General features: G+C 35.3%; 1 long non-coding RNA gene across 1 annotated transcript; it reads right to left on the bottom strand.

Annotated features, from left to right (window-relative positions):
- Positions 1-203: 203 nt before the first annotated feature.
- LOC108524319 (uncharacterized) lies at positions 204-13,862 on the bottom strand. The gene is made up of 3 exons (XR_001884022.1): positions 13,775-13,862; positions 9,780-9,918; positions 204-659 (listed from the first exon to the last, which is right to left on the bottom strand). It is a non-coding gene; the product is annotated as an uncharacterized LOC108524319 (long non-coding RNA).
- Between the last annotated feature and the right edge of the window lie 7,750 nt (positions 13,863-21,612).

The following is a 21,612-nucleotide window of genomic DNA, read 5'->3' as shown; positions in this document are numbered from 1 at the left end:
TCGAGACCAGTCTGAGTAACACAGTGAGACTCTGCCTCCAAAAACAAAAAACAAACAAAAAAAAACCCTGAGTTTTAAGAGAAAATAATAAACAGACTCTACACACATCAAAATAGAAAAAATGCAGACTGAAAGTTCTCATAACAAAAATTTTAATAAAAGTTTCAAAAATCTTTAGTTTTTTTCAATGACTAAAACCCAACTACTGACAATACAGAAAAGACTCCTAATATTGGACTTCTTAGTGACAACAGTACAAATGCAGAGAGAGCTCAGTGGAGCAATAATCTTAAATTTATGGGTAGACATAATCTGAAACTAGATTCCTATACCCAGCTATATTCTTATCCAGATATAAAGGCAAATTAATGAAACTTTTAATATGCCAAGACTCAGACAATTTGTCACCCACAAAATCTAGGAAAAAATCACTTAAGAATATACTTCAGAGAAAATAAAATGCATTTAAGGCATATAGTTATTATCTGTACTTTTCAGGTTATTTATGTCTTCTTTATCCACATGTTGGAAATACTGTATAATGGTGTGCTGCCGCACATCACTTCTTATCTCCACAGTCAGTGATGCCATTTGGATAGCTTGAAATTAGCCAATGCTTCAAATCAGGACTTGACTCAATATTTTGTTGTTTGCCTAGACTTAAGAAAGTAATAGAGAAAGAGTTAATAGCATAGATTAATGTGTGCATGTCTAGTGCTGAAGATGAAAGAGGTCTCATTGTAATGAGTATAATTTGTATAAGGGTGATAAATAGTTTAAGAGGAGATCACAAATCAGATTTAATGACAATAACTGTATTGGAAAAAGTAATAGATGACTAGGATAAAACTCCATTTGTTGAATCATGTTTGGATTATGACCAGAGTTTTTCTATAGATAAAATAATTTGGCAAAATCCATGAAAGCATTGTATAAAATTAATAGGTTAGATATAATTTACAATAAAGAATATTATGTATTTTATTATCATTTGTATGTCACTAAAACTTGTAAAACTTATGTAAGTATATCAACGTATACATTTTCCCAAAGAGCCAGCTGTTAAATATTTACTAGTATGCCACTGGTTATGAATGATTTTATTTCTCTTTTATAGCTCTCTATGTGTCTGAATTAAATATATCTTTTGCTTTTATAATCAAGAAAAAGCATATTATTTTAAAACCACCATAGACTGGCATACTACCCAGCTTTAGTTTGGGGCATTAAGTTTTTCCAGTTGAGGCAGGAAGAGCACCAGAGTGCCACAACGTTAAAGTTGTTTTATGAGCTCTCAAGTTCAGAAAGAGAAGCAATGTTATATGAGCCTTAAATAAAATGCACCGGGCCAGGCTCATTTTATATATAATCCTGCTTAATACCCATCATAAACCAAAAAAGTAGGCATTTTTGAAATTTTAAAGATAGGTGAACAGTGAAGCCAGATATTTGCCAGAAAAGTCTAGATTTTACAAAATAGAGTGAAGTGACATTTACCTGATCCTTTACCTAACCTCAGCTGGGCAGATCCAGAAATGCTATTTTGCCAGTATACTGAAATTGAGTAATTCAAGGAGATTCAACCTTAAGATAGTGAACTGTATAAATCAGGATTCTAGTGTATTACATTAAAATAAGAAATGTCCTGTCAGCAGGCTCAGTGTTCATGAAGGCCTGACTAGCCTGACCTCTCTCTATAGGAAGCTACCTCAGTCATCAGACAGATGCTTGGAAAGCCTGAAATGAGAGCAAGAATAGTGAATTACAGGATTTTAATGTTTAATAGCTTTATGCCCAAATTTTCTAACACATCTATATCCATAATAGGGATAAATCTTCCCTAAGACAGATGTTTAACTGATGTGGATGGAGTTTACAAGATCTTGGTAATGTTGCTTTTTCATGACTTCCACTGTGACCATGTTATGATTGATCTTTTCTTTCCTTAGTTATATTGAAACTCTCAATCTTGCTACCTTGGGCATCTAAGAGCTATTGTGTTGATTTATAAGTTATCTCTCAAAAAGCAACCTGAATACACTTAGTCCTTTATGTGAGAGGTATGCTATTTTCCCCTAATAAGCTAAAGATATAAATTTCTTAATTTACCCAGGTCCTCCTTAGTGTCTCAGAGAGAGTAAGCAGAGAGAGTGGGCAAAAGTGATGTATCTATGCCTGTACCTGCGTGTTTGTAGTGCCTCGGGAACCAGGGGTTGAGGGGATCTGGAAGGAATGGGCAGGAACTTATTATACAGACTGCTTGTAAATCTAGTGTTGTAGTCTCAGGTGCTGCTTCTATAATTCTTTTTGTTCACCTTTATTCAGAATTTGGATTTCTTGTTTTCTTAGCCTATTCTTGATTAATAACATTAATGATGTGGATTATTTTACTCTGCTCAGAGTATTTCTTGGGGTTTGGGTTGTCTTAGTTACTCAAGCCAGTTTCTCTACTGGTTCTAGAAATTTCAAAAAAGTTACCAATTCATTTGAAGGCAGTGAATGTGAACACCATGAGGTACAGAGAAGACCTAATTAATGCCTTTATGTATTTTTGTCATATTTTAAATCATTCATATGGCCATATTATATGACCTATTACTATAGATCATATATATTTATACACACACATACATACACATTGTATTAATCAGTTCTCATGCTGCTATGAAGAAATACCTGAGACTGGGTAATATATCAAGAAAAGAGGTTTAATTGACTCACAGTTCCACATGGCTAGAAACTTATAATCATGGCAGAAGTCACCACTTCACAGGGTGGCAGAAGAGAGAATGAGTGTAAACAGGGAAAATTCCAGACATTTATAAAACCATCAGATCTCATGAGAACTCACAGCTATCACCAGAACAGCATGGGGGAAACTGTCTCCATGATCCAATCACTTCGCACCAGGTCCCTTCCATGACATGTGGGGATTAAGGTGACTACAATTCAAGATAAGATTTTGGTGGGGACACAGAACCAAACCATATTATTCTGTACCTGGCCCCTCCCAAATCTCATGTCCTCAAAGTTCAAAACACAATAATGCCTTTCCAGCAGTTCCCCAAATTCTTAGCTCATTCAAGCATTAACTCAAAAGCCCAACTATAAAGTCTCATCTGAGGCAAGACAAGTCCCTTCTGCCTATGAGTCCATAAAATCAAAAGCAATTTAGTTACTTGCTAGATACAATGGGAGTACAGGCATTGGATAAATACAAATATTTCCAATGGGAGAGACTGGCCAAAACAAAGAGGTTACAGGCCCCATGCAAGTCTGAATTCCAATAGGGCAGTCATTAAACCTTAAGGTTCCAAAATGATCTGCTTTGACTCCATGTCTTACATTCAGGTCATGCTGATGCAAGAGGTAGACTCCCATGGCCTTGGGCAGCTCTGCCTCTGTGACTTCACAGGGTGCAGCCCCTCTCCCAGCTACATTCATGGCTGGCATTGAATGTCTGTGGCTTTTCCAGGCATGCAGCACAAACTGTCAATGAGTCTACCATTCTGGGGTTTGAAGGACAGTGACCCTCTTCTCACAGTTCCATGAGGCAGTGCCTCAGTTGCGAATCCATGTGTGGGCTCCAACCCCACATTTCCCTTCTGCACTGCCCTAGCAGAGGTTCCCCATGAGGGCTCTGCCCCTGCTGCAGACTTCTGCCTGGATACCCAGGTGTTTCCATACATCCTTTAAAATTTAGGCGGAGGTTCCCAAGCCTCAATTCTTGTCTTTTGCACACCTGCAGACCCAATACCACATGGAGGTTGTCAAGGCTTGGGGATTGTACCCTCTGAAGCAATGACCTGCGGTGTGCCTTGGACACTTTTAGCCAAGGCTGGAGTGGCTAGGATGCAGGGCACCAAGTTCTGAGGCTGCACACAGACTGGGGGCCCTGGACCCAGCTCAGGAAACCATTTCTCCCTCCTAGGTCTCCAGGCCAGTGATGGGAGAGGCTGCCAAGAAGGTCTCTGACATTCCCTGGAGACATTTTCCCCATTGTCGTGGTGATTACAATTTGGCTCCTCATTACTTATGCAAATTTCTGCAGTTGGCTTGAGTTTCTCCTGAGAAAATGGGTTTTTCTTTTCCACTGCATTATCAGACTGCAAATTTTCCAAACTCTTATGCTCTGTCACCTCTTGAATGCTTTGCAGCTTAGAAATTTCTTTGGCCAGATACCCTAAATCATCTCTCCAAAGTTCAAAGTTTCTCAAATCTCTAGGGCAGGGGTAAAAGCCACATGTCTCTTTGCTAAAGCATAGCAAGAGTGACCTTTACTCCAATTCCCAACAAATTTTTCATCTCCATCTGAGACCACCTCAGCCTGGATTTCATTGTACATATCACTCTCAGCATTTTGGTCAAAGTCATTCAATAAGTCTCTAGGAAGTTTCAAACATTCCCACATCTTTCTGTCTTCTGAGCCCTCCAAGTCTCTAGGAAGTTACGAATTTCCCACATTTTCCTGCCTTCTTCTGATCCCTCCAAACTATTCCATCCTCTGCCTGTTACCCAGTTCCAAAGTTACTTCCACATTTTTGGGTATGCTTAAAGCAGTACCCCACTTCTTCATATCAATTTACTGTATTAATCCATTCTCACATTGCTATGAAGAAATACCTGAAACTGAGTAATTTATAAAGAAAGGAGGTTTAATTGACTCACATTTCCATATGACTGGGGAGACCTCAGGAAACTTACAATCATGGCAGAAGGTACCTCTTAACAGGGTGGCAGGACAGAGAATAAGTGCAAGCAGGGGAAGTGCCAGGTGTTTATAAAACCATTAGATCTCATGACAACTCACTCTCTATCACCAGAACAGCAGAGGGGAACTGCCCCCATGATCCAATCACTTCCCATCAGGTCCCTCTCACAACACATGGGGATTATGGGAAACACAATTCAAGATGAGATTTGGGTGGGGATACAGCCAAACCATATCACACATACTGACAGGAATGGCAATTTTAAAAATTATTCAAGATTGTCTTTCTAGAGATTAGTCTTCTAGAAAAGAGTGAGAGGCTAACACTTAGAGTATTTATAAGTATAAATATTTATAAATGAATTACATATATATACCACTGTCCCAGGTCTATCAACTTATAATGGACTTTTCAATTGCTGAAGTGAAGAAAATGTAACTTTAGCTTGTTAGAACAGTGATTATGAGTAATGACCTTTTCAGAAGTCATAAGGAGCCTCTCCTTCCTCTACACTCCACCACTGCCAAAAATACAAATCATTATTTATATTTCATTACGCCATCACATAGAGTATTTAGTATACAATTTTGAGGAATTATAGTAAGAACAGTTGCCTCTATAGTATTGCCCAGAAACCTCACCCAATCAGAAGTTGGGCTTTAAAGCTACCAGCATGGGATCAGCTGGGATCCATGTTAAGAGCCTCCAACATGACTCCTTCAATAGAAGAGCAAAATGGCAGATAAAGTTAGAATTGCCAAACCTGTTTAAAAATAAAGATGGTTTGGTGGTCTCCTGGGCTATCCTAATCAACCTGAAGCCAAAAGTGTCATTGGAGGATGATCACTGAGAGGTTAAATACTTAGGCATATGTATGTTTTCTTGCAATAATACCTCCTTTAATACATTCTAGACAGCATCTTGGTAATGAGAACCATCCAATGGACCATCCAGTCAATTTCTGGCAGGGATCTAAACCAATGTAAAATGATATATTTAAAGGGCAAATTGGAAATATGGATAAAGAATCTATCATACATATACATTGTTATTTTTTTTCAACCTCTAAAAAGGTCCCTCTCTTTCCAACCCATTCAAACATTTAAGATATATATTTTTTAATACTAGCAACATGTCTTCTCCTTGGTAAGGAAATCAATGTCAAAACTCCTATCTCTACACTGTCTCTATCACCTCTTTCCTATTGCTGCCTTACTGAAGACAGCTGGGGAAAAATATAAAATAAAGAACAAGGCCAAACAGTAATGCTTATTTTAACCTATTTTCTACCCTATTACACATTCAGACATTTTCCTGTAGTTGCACCCAGCTTTTTGCAGATGCCTCAGCTATTAGAAGGAGCATTCCTTTCATTTATGATCAAAATATAAAATCCTTAATGTACAATATTAAGATATAGCATTATGAAAATATGTATATAGGAAATATTTTAAATTCTATGCATTTGCTTCTTTGAGTTGAATGATGTCATGGCTAAGACAACTTGAATGAGATTTGACCTGAGTTTTCTCTGAGGTTTTCCTGCAGCTCTGCCTCAGTGATCAGATTGCAGATCACTCTGTAAGAGACACCTTCGTCCAAAACTCCCTATCAGTCTGGCCTGCCAGAATTGCTAATAAGTTTAAATATAGTAGGCAACCACTTTTCTGGCTGTTTATGTCACTTTTATTTCATCATAATTTAGTATGCACATTTTAAAAATGTTATATGGTCCTTATATTTTAATTTGAGCTAGTATTGCTTTGGTTCTCATATATTTTTTATCACTGCACACTAATATTGTTAAATGTCTTCATATTCCTTAAGCATCCATTTTTCAAAACTTTAAATGAATTTTAAAGTGCCAGGGCAGACAAAATGAACTAAGACACTTTTACTAAGTTACATGCCTCAATCTGATTTTCAAGAAAAAAAAAAAAAAAAAAAACCCAAGACACAAGACTAATAAAGATATATCTCTATATGCTGAATCTTATTTTCTACATGTTATCTTGGCTAGATGTACCACCAAAATTAAATCTGTTTTATATAAATTGTCTACCTGGGTAAAAATCTTCAAATTTTTAGCCAAAGATGTAGTAACCTAATAAAATAGAATAAATATTTCATTAAAATTGTGTAGACCAGAATTCATTCACCACAAGTAGTGTTTATGTGATTATTACCTCCTCTCAAGAAGAAGCATTACAGAGATATTGGTAAGAACTCATAGCTTCTGTCCTACAGGAATTGCCTACCTACTGAGGGAGTGGGTAGCACTCAGACAATTGTTCAGGCCCCAAGAATCCAGAGCACTAAGTGTTAAGGTAGCTGCAGTGCAGCGGAAATAGAGCACGGGGAGAGGGAACGAATCCAGTGTGAATAGCAAAGTTTTCCTAGAAACAGTTATTTCTAAGTTTAGAGCAGAGCACAATGATATTAAATTAGTGACATATAAAGTTGGTTATATATTTCCCTATCAGGAGAATAACATATACAAAAGTCAGGAGGCAAGAAAATTAATTCTGGGAACGGAGAAGAGCTGATAAAAAAGGATTGGGCCCATTTAAGATTTTTTAGAAGTTGGAAGAAATGAGACATAGTGTGATTAATTGTATATGAGGCGTGTGGTAAAGGAGAAAAATTAAAATGGTATTAGGATTTCTAGCTTTAGACAAGGTAAGTGTTGAGTGATTCAGAGATTTATTTCAAAGGAGAGGAGTTTAAAGACATAAAATACAAAAAGGAAGATATTTTGGGGTTGAGTGGAATTGGATTTGAGGAGTCTGGGGACACCTGAGTAGAGGTGTCCAGTGGTCAGTAGACATGTGGGTTTAAAGTTCAGTGACAGAGTTGGGATGAAGCTGGAAATTCAAATCCAGAGTAGAAGTATAGTTATAGTACTAAAAGTCATGGCAGTGAAAAGAGTATCTTCAGATATCTAAAAGTCACAAATTAATGCTAATTGTCACCATTCCTAAGAATTTGAGAAAAAGAAAGATAAGGTAGAGGTTAAAAATTAAGAAAATAGGCTGGGCGCAGTGACTCACGCCTGTAATCCCAATACTTTGGGAGGCTGAGGCAGGCAGATCACTTGAGGTCAGGAGCTCAATACCAGCCTGGCCAACACGGTGAAACCCCATTTCTGCTAAAAATACAAAAATTAGCTGGACATAGTGGCTGGTGCCTGTAATCCCAGCTACTCGGTAGGCTGAGGCAGGAGAATCGCTGGAACCTAGGAGGTGGAGGTTGCAGTGAGCCAAGATCATACTACAGCACTCTAGCCTGGGCAACAGAGCAAGACTCCATTAAAAAAAAAAAAAAAAAAAAAAAGATTAAGAGAATAGCATCAGAAAGGAAATATGCAAGAGGCATTTTGAAAGATAGTTAGAAGAATAGAGAAAAAAATATAAAAATCCAGTCCTGGCTATCCTTTTAATAAGCTATGTAACTCAGAGCTAGTCTCTTAACTGCTTGATCTCAGTTGTTTCTTTAAAATAACAGAGATGTCTACATATTAAATGTTGTTAATTATACAGCACTTTTTGAAAGTAGTGCATGTTATAGGCTGAATTCTGTTCCCAATAAATTCATATTTTGAAGTCCTAACCCCTAGTACCTCAGAATGTAATTGTATTTGGGTCTTTAAAGAAGTTATTAATTTAAAATGAGGGCTTTAGTGTGATCTTTAGCCCAATATGGCTGCTGTCCTTTTGGAAGAGGAAATTTGGACACACAGAGAGACCACACACATGCACATACAGAGAAATAACTTTGTGAAGGCAGAGGGGTAAGACAACCATCTACAAGGTAAGGAGAGGTGCCGCAAAATTAAACCAACTCTACTGACAACTCGATGTTGAAGTTTGAGAAAATAAATATCTGTTGTTTGAACTACCTAGTCTGTAGCACTCATTGTGGCATACTTAGCACACTAATACAGATTTTGTTACCAAGTATGGGGTGCTTCTGTAACAAATACCTAAAAATGTGGAAGTGGCTTTGGAATTGGGTAATGGGTAGAGGCTGGAAGAGTTTTTGAGGTACATGCTAGAAAAAAATCTAAGTTGCCTTGAAGTGATCTGTCCAGGGTCTAGACTTTTTTTTTTCTTTTTACAAATGATCAGTGTCTCTCTAGCCTCTAGAGTTTTCGTTCCTTGAAAGTGAGTTTATTTCTCCTTAGATGATGCAATATAATTTTGTTTTTAGACTATGTCCAGGCAACCCAACTCCATTTTAAAGTAGATAATGCTGCAAGGTTAAGTTTAGTAGAAAATATTTTGACTTTTTTTTTCCTACTAGAAGTATAAATGACAACATTGAAATTTGAAAATAAAGCAAAAAAATGCTATTAATAAAACTGTAGATTTAAGATGGCAGAATATTTTAGATGTTGAAATGCTTAACTATCATGTAGATATAGCTACAGAAAAAAATTAACAGTGAACTGTTAATTCCTGCCAAGAAGAAGAAAACTTTTCAGAAATTACTATTTTCTGTGTAAAACTATGGCAATAGAATCCACTGTAAAATTATCTTATCAAATTTTGACAAATCCAAGATTTGCAGTTCTATGATTATTAATTTAACTAAACATGTGTAATGAGAAACAACTATGTGAGTTGACATTACCACAATGATAGAGGAAAAGAGTTATGGATGAATGAATGTTAAAATTACATGAATAAACCTTTAGGGCACACACAGATTTGATAAAAGGAGAGTAAGATCCAGGAATGAGACCAGGAACATGTGTTTAGAGAGATAGAAACAGACTGTACTAGATGTTAAGCAAAGAGTTGTATTCAGAAGGACATGTGAAAAATGTTCGAGAGTGCAACGAGCTTGACTGACAGCGTTTTACCCTAGTAAGCCTTACACATAGACCTGATCTATTCCTTTTCAATCTCCTCTTTACCAATGCAAAAAAGGAAATTCTTCGAAAAATAGTTATGGAAAATCATGTCATTTCACTTAAATTGAGATCATTTTCATTTATGTATTTCTTAGATTCTCTATTTCATCTATTTCTTTATCCTATAAAGTCTGGTGAATAACAGCACTAACCTCCCTCCACTGAAAGAAGAATTTTCAAGGCCGATGCTCCCCTTTGATGATTTCCTCTTATGACTTCCAGTAGCATTCTGTTACTTTTCTGGATTTCTACTGTTTTCATAGTCTTTAAATCCCCTTAAATCTTTTCCATCTTAAAATAAAAAGAAAGGAATGAAAAAAAATTTTTTTAAACCCAACCTTTTTTGACCTTGCATCTTCTTCTAAATACTGCAGAATATAAAGTTTAGATTTGATAAGGAAATCCAGTAGTGTAATGAAGAGGATTGAATCTGAAATCATATTGCTTTGGTTTCTACTTCCAGTTTCAGCACTTGGACAAGTTACTTAATATTTCAATGCCTGAATTTTCTCACTGTAACAATTTCACAGATATTTCCATCTCTTATGGTTGTTATAGGTATTAAATGCATAAATATACATAAAATGTTTAGAACAATCCCTGGCCCATAGTAATAACTCAATTTGTGTTAGCTATTATTATTCTTATCATCATTACCTTTCTGTGTTGTTTTTGCCATGCTAAAGAGTCAGAATGTAGTATCTCTCTACTCCACTTTTTGAAGAGAATGAAGATTAAACCCTTGCAGATTACACAAAAGGGGGAAAGTCTTCAATTGATTTGCTGGATTTAATGGATTATTAGATTAATATGTAAAAATAATTATACATTAAAGTTAGAAAGGTATGACATAGAAATAAGAATAATATTGGGAAGAAGATAAAGGTAGGAAAAAACTTGTATTTAATCTAGGGTGTGCAATCATCCCAGTTTGCTCATGTGTGTGCTTGTTTTAATACTGAAAGTCCCACATTCCAGGAAATGTCTCAGTGTTGGTCAAATTAAGATGGTTAATTACCTTAATTTCAGCCAATTTGTAAAGATTGCCAGAAGTCAAAATCAGTAGTGTTTGCCCTAGGTGAATTCATGGTATTTCTTCTTACTAGGTGTGCTCCTTACTCCTGATGACCAATTTTTCAAAATCAAGGTTCAAAGCCTCAAGATTTAGCTAATATTATTTTCCTCTTAAATTGCTTTCTCTGATTTATCTAGGCAGAATCATGTGATTCCTCCTGTGTATGCTTCTACAGTACTAAATTTGCATCTCTTCCATGGCATGCATACACACACACACACACACACACACACACACACACCACCTTGAATTAGATATTTGTGCAATGTCTGATCTCCATAATTAGCTTGTAAGGAACGTTTAAACAGAAACTATGTGTCATGCTGTTATCCCACCTGCAGCATCCCATATTGTGCCTGTTGCTTAAAGGATGCATTTCTATTTGTGTGACAAATGAACAAATGGACATAAATTTAGGCATGCCAAAAATCCCTGCAATGGAGGATGGACTTTTTAAGAAGAAGCAAAAGCTGTCATATTTTTGGAAGCCACACTATCTTCTCAATTCACTAAAGGATTCATTGTTTGATTTCAGCCATTATCCTCAAATACTATAAACTAAAATAAATCCAAGTGACACCAGAGAGAAAATCTAGGATGCTCTAGACCACAAATGTAATGAATATTTTTTGTACAAGTGGCAATTTTCTCTATCTCGGTCAAGAGAATAAGGATGAATTTGTTTCTCTGTTCTGGCAGATTTATATGTAAAGAATACAAATAATATAGGAAGAAATATGCCATTTTTAATTAAATGTGTTAATAAGTCAGGAGGAAGTGAACAAAATAAACCAGGAAACTAGGATCTGTGAATTTTCAGAATGCTTGACACTTTGTCCACATGAAGATTCATTTTAAATAAACAGTATACCCTCAAAATGAACTTGTATCATTGATAAATATTTGAGTCCATGTAATGTTATGTCAATTGGCCATACATTAAAACAATTACCCTAAATTAATACTGATCACTGCCATTTAATATTTGCTAGTTATTTATCAAACCTCCTTGTTTGTCCTTTCTCCAAGAGGAAAAAATAATGAGAGATAAGCTTTGCTACTCAGTCCTCCTAGTAGGATTCGAATATGCTGACGGTCAATTTTTCAGGCAAGTTTTAAAATGTCAGCAGTATAAGAACTTTTCCTAAAATCTTACATGGTAATATAATATTTTAAAGCCTGTCCTAATCCCTGGCTAGAAATTAATTCTAAAATATATATGTTATTTTCTTGTTTGCAGGGCAAAATAGTTACATGTGAATCATGCTTTTTACCCATTAAGAAATTTCTACAAGATGGTAAGCCATGTTTAGTGAAATTCTTTGAACTTGGTTTATCAGTATACTGAAATCTGAAAATTTGGAAGACTCCATTCATCACCTTCACCTGAGCTATTAATGTAGGTTGATAGAATCAAAACATTATTTCTTAGTTGAATAAAAAATACTTTTGATTCTGAATGTAATGACTTCACAAATAAATAATTAGTAACACAGAAATGAACTTAACTTACTCATAAGATGAGCATATAACCTATTATCTAAACCCTACTTACAAATAACCTATTCAAGAGGATTTGGTACATAAAATGCATTTTAATAGAAGAGAAATAGTTTGAAGTAAAAGGTTTTGTAAAATATTGTGTACATTTCCCCTGCATCATGAGTACACCTACAAGTGAGAAGGTAGTTTATTTCTAATTTATGCTGCTGCAAGTGAATGAAAAAAGTGGAAAACTCTTTCTCATCCCCAAAAAGATGGTTATTTTGACTTAGGAACTTTGGAAACAAAACAAAAAATTGGCACTACTTCCAGAAGAGAACTTCTACCAGACATTTGTTTTAGAAAACACATCCAGGTTGTGAGAAGACAAGAGGAAAGGCCATTCACATTGATTGATTTGAAAGAAGTATGGAGGATCAGGGGTGAGCACTGATGAAACTGTCTACCTGTAGTAGCAGTACATGCACCATGAAGTCTTAGATGACAGGCCCTCTGAATTGATGGCAGGAGAACAGGGCACTGGGTGGACAAATAGAGGGGAGAAAGCAGACCAGAATACTAAAAGCATTGAGAGCCACAGCAAAGCATTCCTGTATAGGAACAAAAGAATAGGCATAGGAACAAAAGAAACACTTCAGAAAAGCCATGTGGGCTTAGGCAAGCCGTGTTCAGTATGAACTCAAGACCAAATATTCCAGCTTACCTAAAACTCAGTAGAAGAGGAGACTCCATAAAATATGATCTTACCTGAATTTACCAACAGTTAAATGAGCAGTGGCATGGACTAAATGTTGTGATTTAGGGATGATATAAGGAGTTTAATAAATGACTTTTATGCATGCTATACACCCCTCACATAAATGAGAGGAGATATCTGTTAAGCATCTAGTTTGCTTCGATCATCCACATTTATTAGATTGATGTGTGCATACCTTTTTCAGTTTGAAACTTTCTACTTTAGTGGCAAAATCAATTTCAATATCTAAAAGTCACTAATTAATGCTGCTTGTCACCATACCTGAGTGATCAGATCCTAAACTATTATTTTTCCCTGTCCTCAGAGGACAATCTACTGACCTTGGTTTAAATCATTTGGCTTGGAAGACATTATGATACCCTAGGTTTTGGAATTTTGATAGCACAACTAGCATACTACAAGCAAAATCACAGCTGTTGTATTTGCTTCTGATGCCAGGGGTTACTTATCTTCGAGTATCGGAGAGCAAATGAAACAGATGGTCCAATATATTTCCAACGGAAAGTTTTAGAGGCAACTGCTAAATTTTGCTTATGGACATCTGAAACGAGAGCTGAGCTGAAGTTGAAAAAAAGTTTTATTTCATTTTCAGCATTTAAACAGAAACCAAACTGTTTCACATGAAAACCTTTGAAAGATTTAGACTATGCTTATGTAACCGTCTGACAACTACCAGGTACAATTGTCCTTGTTTGAGAATATTATGAAACATTATCGTAACCAAATCAGTGAAAAATTAAAACCATGCCCATTTCCTGTAGCTAAAATAGATAGACCTGGAAATGCCATACTTCACCACTGTTATTGCTGACCTTTTGATAGAGGATACGGTTTGCCTTTGTGTCTCCACTAAAATCTCATCTTGTAGCTCTCACAATTCCCACGTGTTATGGGAGGGACCTGGTGGGAGATGATCGAATCATGGCGGCGGGTCTTTCCGCTGCTGTTCTCGTGATGGTGAATGGGTCTCACGAGATCCGACGCTTTTAAAAAGAGGAGTTTCCCTACACAGTCTCTCTTGCCCTGTCTCCATTCTACTCACCTGGAACTGTGAGTTCTCCATTAAAACTATTTCCTTTGTTAATGGCCCAGTCTGGGGTGTGTCTTTATCAGCAGCATGAAAACAGACTGATACAATAGAGTTTTGTGATTATGAGTATGCAGTCTTTTGGAGGTCTGAGTGTCTTTCAGGAGCAGCTTCTGCCTGGAGTCTACAGTACACCTCAGTAACATTGTTGTGCCACACGGCCCTCAAATACTTAAAACACTGGGTTCTTTGAAAAGAAAATTAAGAAAACAACACCCTAAAGTGTTACCAAAAGAGGAGGAAGTCTTTCAGTTAGAATCACCATTTATTTACCAATTAATTGCAACAGATACTTTTTGAGTCCCCTGCTGTATATCAGTCACTGGAATACAAACTTCATTGTGTGTGTGTATGTGTGTGTGCATGTGTTCTGTGTGATTTTCATAACTTTTAATGGTGGTTATATTTTATTCCAATGTGTGCCAATATTTAGTCTATTTATTAGTTATTAACAGTTTATATTAAAAATATAGTTATTATACAAATAAAGTACTGAATTGGACTAAGCAGCAGGAACCTTGACAACATAAAAGATAAAATAAAACGTATTATGGACATATTAAATCTCTATACTTAGTTTTTTCATGACGATTCAGGTAGCTATTTGTTGTTTCTGTCTGCTTCTCTTTGTTTATCATTTTACCTTAAGTACCTGTGTAGCATTTCTTAGAATGATAGTAAAGCAAAAAGAATATATAACAGATATATTTCCTGGTCTATTTTGAATCTTTGGAGTCTCAATGCTAAGTACATACATCTTATTTTTCTAAATTTTAGCAACAGATATTAATTTTTGTGTAAATTTTGGTTGTAGGAGGAAAAAAATGATTTTGAAAGTTTGCTCAGAATAACCAAGGGTAACCCTTCTTTGAAATTATTTCTCCACAATGTGTGTGATGACACATGAATAAATAGTTAAAACTGAAGTCAGAAACCAAACTAATAGAGTGGATTTTATTACTTGTCTCAGAAAAATAACCTAAAGAAGTGAATTATTTTGGCTCAAACAGAATACAGTTACTGTCATCCAGAGACTTTATAGTATTATTATTTTGATAGGAATTAAGGGTGTTTATTTGAATAAATTGAGCCAGTTTCTTTCTTGAGTTTCTCTTCTTTTCACCTCTTGATATTGCAGACATTTAAAAAATGCAGTGCAGCAATCTGTAAAGGAATGTGGCAATAGACAAATGCCAGAATATTAATGGGACATCAAACAACAGAAACAGTGATTCTGGAATAAAAGTATTTTATTTTGTCTAAGATGAAAAGTTACTACAGGGAACTCTGTCTTTCTTGATCTATTGTTTTATACTGTTAAAGAAGGTATATTAATGAAATGTGTCGGTAAGAGGGCAGTCTCAGCACATCAAATGATGCAGGCAAGAATATAGCAAAATAATATCTATCAGCAGATCAAGAACTTAGAAAAGCTTGAAATGATTGAGAAATGTTGTGCATAGAGGAAGGTAGTGTTCCATAGCTATTCAAGGGAATATAGAAGGTAGTGTTCTATAGCTATTCAAGGGAATATAGAAGGTAGTGTTCTATAGCTATTCAAGGGAATAGCCATAGAACGCTTCTTTGATAAGAAGTAAAAATACACATTAGAATGGGTCAGTTATTCTTAGATCAGAAGGAATGGGATAAAGAAATGATCTGAGAACAGAATATAGGAATTATGTGGCTTGGAAGCAGAGAAAGAAAAGACATGAACATTTATCAATGACAAAATGATCACAATACCTTTGAGGTACTGGATTTGAGGGAAAAGATTCTTCCAAATAAGTGGGATCACTCTGATTAGAACTGAACAAAATGACTGATTTCACTGCTCAGTTCTCAGACTGCCAACCTTTCTACACCCCTGCTCTGTGTGTGTGTGTGTCTGTGTGTAGTATCATAAAAGTCTATCCCCTTTAAGTTGCTGGTGAGCTCAAGTGTGGGTATGTAACAGAGGCAAAAGCAATTTACAGCCAGGCCAGCAGCCTTTAAATATTCTGGTGTCACGGCCCTGCAGAACAGCAACAGTAGGAACAAAATGAAAAAATATTGCAGAAAACAAAAGACATTTGACAGAAAGGTATAAGGATGAACTCAATTTGGTAATGGGGCATAAGATAAATAGGAAGAGGACACATAGAAGCCAAGTGGTAGAGGCTATGACTAAGTAAAAGGCATAGGAAAGGAAAAGTCACAAGGTAGAGGGGGAATTATAAAGAAATTCTAGTATTTGGGAGTGCAGGAACAGTACAATCCAGACTGCCAGGGAGGCTGCCTTTATTGAGGTATCTACTTACTGGACTTCCCGTATAGTCAATAATGCATCCTTCAGGGTACTAGAACACTGTGTCTTCTCTCTGAGTCCTGACACCATTGTTTCTGATTCCCTTACTTTCTCTTGCATCTTTTAAAATAATCTGTATCATCTACAGTAACCTTTGCCACCTGACAAAGCCTAACAAATGTGGAAAATGTGGTCATGTTCTGTAATAGAGGGAACTTTATGAAAGAAAATGAGCCTGCTTATGATAAAGAAAGGGATAAGAAAAGAAAGAATTTATCTTAAATAACCAATGGTTACATAAGTATAATGATAATAGATTTGAAATCATTAAGGGCGATTTTTATTTTGCTGGGTAGTAGTACTAGTGATTATAATGATAATAAAAATAAAGATTTTTATATATTGGTTACTTACAATCTTCTGAAAATTGTGCTGTCTTCTAATTGAGATGGTCTTTCAATCTCAAGCTCCCAAAATTTTAGAAGGTAAAAGTTCATTATAATTTCTATATGAGTTACAGGTTGGTGACTTTCTCAAATTCAGAGAGGAGGTGGCTTTTGTGAGAATTTAACTTGCCTATACCATACAATACATGTTACTTTATACCTTATTTGATCTACATGTGAATATGCTTCTCTAATTAGTTGTAATCCTGACAGGTTAAATACAAAGACAAGATTCTGATTGTTATAAACCTGAAGGTATGGTACATTCTCATCGACTTTGCATTGATGATTCCTGGTTTAATATGTGCTTTAAAAATGATAGGAATGTTTAGAAAAAAACAAAAACGATTTGCAAAGGTTTTCCATTAAATGTGTTATAATTTATGTTACATGTTCATTTTATAGTTATTCAGTTCTTAGGGTTTAAAAACTAATAAAGCTGATATGAAATATATATAAACTCTAATCATCTATATCAAATGTTCCATGAGTTTTCTAATTATTTTTGTAGATTTGAGCATATAAGGCACACAAATTATTGGGCAAATTAATCCATAGCCCATATGTTTGTTTGTCAACATGTAAGGAGTAAAAATCAATTATAAGGAATTAAGGATGCTAGGTAAAATGAAAAATTCATAAATGTTATTATGATATTGTTATGGATTCCAGATGTTTAACGTCATTTTTTTGGAGACATAGGCTTGCTCTGTTGCCCAGGATGGAGGGCAGCAGTACAATCTTGGTTCACTGCAGCCTTGAACTCCCAGGCTTAAGCAATCCTCCCACCTCAGCCTCCTGAGTAGCTTGGACTGCAGGCGTACATCACCATGCCTGACTAATTTTTAAATTTTTGTAGAGACTATGTTGCCTAGACTTGTCTTCAACTCCTGGGCTCAACCTATCCTGCTGTCTCGGCCTCCCAAAGTGCTGGGATTACAGGCATGAGCTACCATGTTTAGCGTATATTTAAGATCTTTAAAAACTCTTGCTGAGAGAGGGATATAAGAACTCAAATACAAATTAATGACAGCCTTCTGTTTCTGGTAGTACAGTGGACTAAGCACACCAAACAAAGCTCATAATAAAATAAAACGGAAAGATTGGACATATATAAAAAGGAATATATATATATACACACAGTTTTATTTTTATATTTATTTCATATATATATATATGATACATGATTGAAATGACAGAAAGATAAACAATTCACAGAGGTCAAACAAAAAATAGGCATGTAGGCAAGGCACTGTGGCTCATGCTTGTAATCCCAGCACTTTGGGAGGTCCAGCGGGGCAGATCCCTTGAGGTCAGGAGTTCTAGACCAGCCTTGCCAACATACTGAAGCTCCATCTCTACTAAAAATACAAAAATGAGCTTGCAGTGATGGTGCATGCCCACAGTCCCAGCTACTTCGGAGGCTGAGGTGGGAGATTCGCTTGAACCTGGGAGGCAGAGGTTGCAGTGAGCCAAGCAAGATGGTGCCACTTGAGACGGAGCCACTGCACACCAGACTGGGTGACAGAGTGAGATTCTGTCCAAAAATAAATAAATAAATAAAATAAAAAGGAAAAGAAAGAAATAGAAACCCGGGGAAAGTAAGCAAGTCAATTTAATATTCATATGAATAATAATATACAATTTTTTGAAAGATAGCTTTGAACATATTAATAAAAAGTGTTAATCTTAGGAAGAAACTGAATACAAGGTATGCAATCTGTCAAAAATTTTCATAAAAAATATATTTAGGAAGTTCTAAATAAATGGAAAATATTTATTAGTAGTAAAAATATGAATTATGCAAATTATTCTTAAATTAATGTATAGATTCAATGCAATCATTATCAAAAATTTACAGGGTTTCTCACTTACTCTAAGAAGTAGTTTCTAAAATATATATAAAATAGCAAAATTTTAAGAGTAGCCAACACTCTTGAAAAGGAACAGAGAAGATTTTCTATTAGACAAACAGACATATTGAAATCGGAAAAAAGTGTATAGGAATGTCCATATCAGCATTATTTTTAGTAGCAAAGAATATTAATTGATATTCACTTATCCATATCCCAGTTCCCAATGGGGCGTATTGACTGACGCCTACATCTGAAGATGTTCAGCTCTTCTCATACTCTAATTGATTCCTGTTAATCAAGTATCAGTTTAATTGTGTTGGATAATAAATCTTCTAAGAGTAGTATATTAACCTTTTGTGTATGTGTGTGTTCATACTTGTATTTACATTGCTATATGCTTTTCTTGATGTCATCACCTCTTTGGATGAAGCTACTTATTTCTCTTATGTACCTACAGCAGATTTCTGACATATGAAATCTATACTATTTTGTCACCAAGTATTTGGGGTTGTTTAGAAAGGAGATGTTGTATAGTGTGTATAGCCCTTGCTGTGTTACAAAAAGCTAACTGTGCTGCCTCAAGTTCCTCTTTGTTTATGGATTAAATGTGAGACAGAGGTTACCAGTGTTATGGAATGTCACATAGATACAACCCAGATTTTCTGGGACCAACACACTGAATGAGAACCTAAAGTAAAGGTGTGGCAAGATGCAAACCTGAGTGTAATTTTTAGAAACCGGTGGTTAGGATTAGAGTGTCTTTTCACTTCGGCCATCATTTTGAGGACTTTGACACCTTGAACAACAGAGCCAGGTAACTCTGGAGTGGGCACATGAGCAAACATGGAAAATAAACCTGGTAAGTTCTCAGTCCAGTGGAGTATATAGAAAGCTTATTTGGATGAACACACCTCACAACTGATGATAAATAATCTTTGGAGAAACAAATGGGAAATCAGAAAACTACATTGGTTTTTGATGGCCTCTATAATAAAAATGTAAAGTTTTAAACAAAGGAGCAAACAACTTACAAGGTGTTTAAATGGAAGATTTAAATGTCATATTTGAGCTTTTACTCTTCTTAGCCTGAGTACTTGAACAGACAATGGAAACAAAAATACTGCTTTTATCTCTTGGTAGCTATAGGAAAATAACTTGAAAATTCAGAAATAGTGTCACACAACTGTATTGGGAAATTGCAGGAAGAACAATATTTACAAATATGGCCCAGAGTAAAAAAAAGTCAAAATTATCTGATCGTATTGTCAAAAATACATATATTAAGGAAAAAAATTTGACTGAATTAAGTGATGTCACCCTGTAGATAGTTGTTAACTTAAGTAATGCAAACACAGTAGAGACATTTTTACATTTGTGGAGAGAAGTATAACTGCCCAATTACCTCAATTACATCAGGATCTTTACTGTACATAGTTCTGTTTTTATGGACACAAGGTCAACAGTTTATTCAAACTATTTGATAATTACTAATGCTAATATATTATTTTATTCTCTTCCCAATATTTGAAAATATCTTATTAGAGCTAAATACATATGTTAATGAGGCTGTTAAAAATTCCAAGTAATTACAGATTTTATATTACATACAGGAATTTCATGTATTACTTTAAATTTTTTATTTATTTATTCTGAAGTTCACTCAGTCCCACAAATGGGCTTTCTTCTTCAGGAATGAATTTAGTAGTTATGATAGTGAATGAATAATGGTAATTGTTTAAGCCAGGTGTTGTATAAAGATATTAGAAATTAGCCCAACAAAGAGCTCTACTAAGATCTATATAAATGCCTCAAGCTTCAATTTTAAACTGCTTCTATTTTATCCTGGCTTCCGTTGACACTTCAGTGGTGTCTAAAATTTGTGCCTAATTCCCAGAGATGTACCTTTAATTATGATTAAAGAAAGCAAAATTTTCATTTCTCCTTTAAGACATATGCAATTTTTAAATTAGCTTAACAAAGTCCTCATTATGTAAGATTTTTTGGACTTAACATTTTTGGTTTTAATCAACACTATTGATATTGTTGATAACAATTGTGTTTTCTGTTTCTATCAATACTTTTTATATTTTAAAAGATGAAAACAATTGAAAACTAACAGTTCCTTTAATCTATCACTTATTAATTGCTACTTGTCTTAGAAATGAGACTTTTATCAAATTATTTCAAGATTCTGATTCACAACAATTTTTATCAGTTTATTGACATTTATATTATCATTATTATTTTATTTCAGTAGCGTCAAGGGGACAAGTGGTTTTTTGTTACATGGAAGAATTGTATAGTAGTAAAGCCTGAAATTTTAGTATACCCATCACCCGAGCAGTGTACATTGTACCCAATGTGTAGCATTTTATCCCTTGCCATTCCCCCAGATCTCCCCACTTCTGAGTCTCCAGTGTCCATTGATGACTCTGTATGCCTTTGCATACCCACAGCTTAACTTCTACATACAAATGAGAGCATTTGGTATTTGGTTTTCTATTCCTGTGTTACTTCACTTAAAATCATGGCCTCCAGTTCCATCACAATTTATTGCTAAAGAAATTATTTTATTCTTTTCTTCTGGCTGAGCAGTACTCCATGGTGTATATGTGTGTGTATGTGTGTGTGTGTGTGTGTGGGGGGGGGGGGGTATGTGTATATATATCACATCTTCTTTATCCACTGATTGCTTGAGGGGCACTTAGATTGTTATCATATCTTTAGAGTTTTGAATTCTACTGTAGTAAACATATGGATGCAGGTGTCTTTTTGATATAATGACTTCTTTTCCTTTGGGTAGATAACTGTAGTGGGATTGCTGGATTGAATAGTAGATCTACTTTGAGTTCTTTGAGAAACTACCATACTGTTTTCCATAGAGGTAGTACTAATTTACATTCCCACCAGCAGTATATAAGTATTCCCTTTCTACCACATCCACACCAACATCTATTGTTTTTATTGTTTTTAA

The sequence above is a fragment of the Rhinopithecus bieti genome, unplaced genomic scaffold (assembly GCF_001698545.2).
Source record: "Rhinopithecus bieti isolate Rb0 unplaced genomic scaffold, ASM169854v2 scaffold_2827, whole genome shotgun sequence".
Lineage (NCBI taxonomy): Eukaryota > Metazoa > Chordata > Mammalia > Primates > Cercopithecidae > Rhinopithecus > Rhinopithecus bieti.
This window is presented reverse-complemented; position numbering and strand designations above follow the sequence as displayed.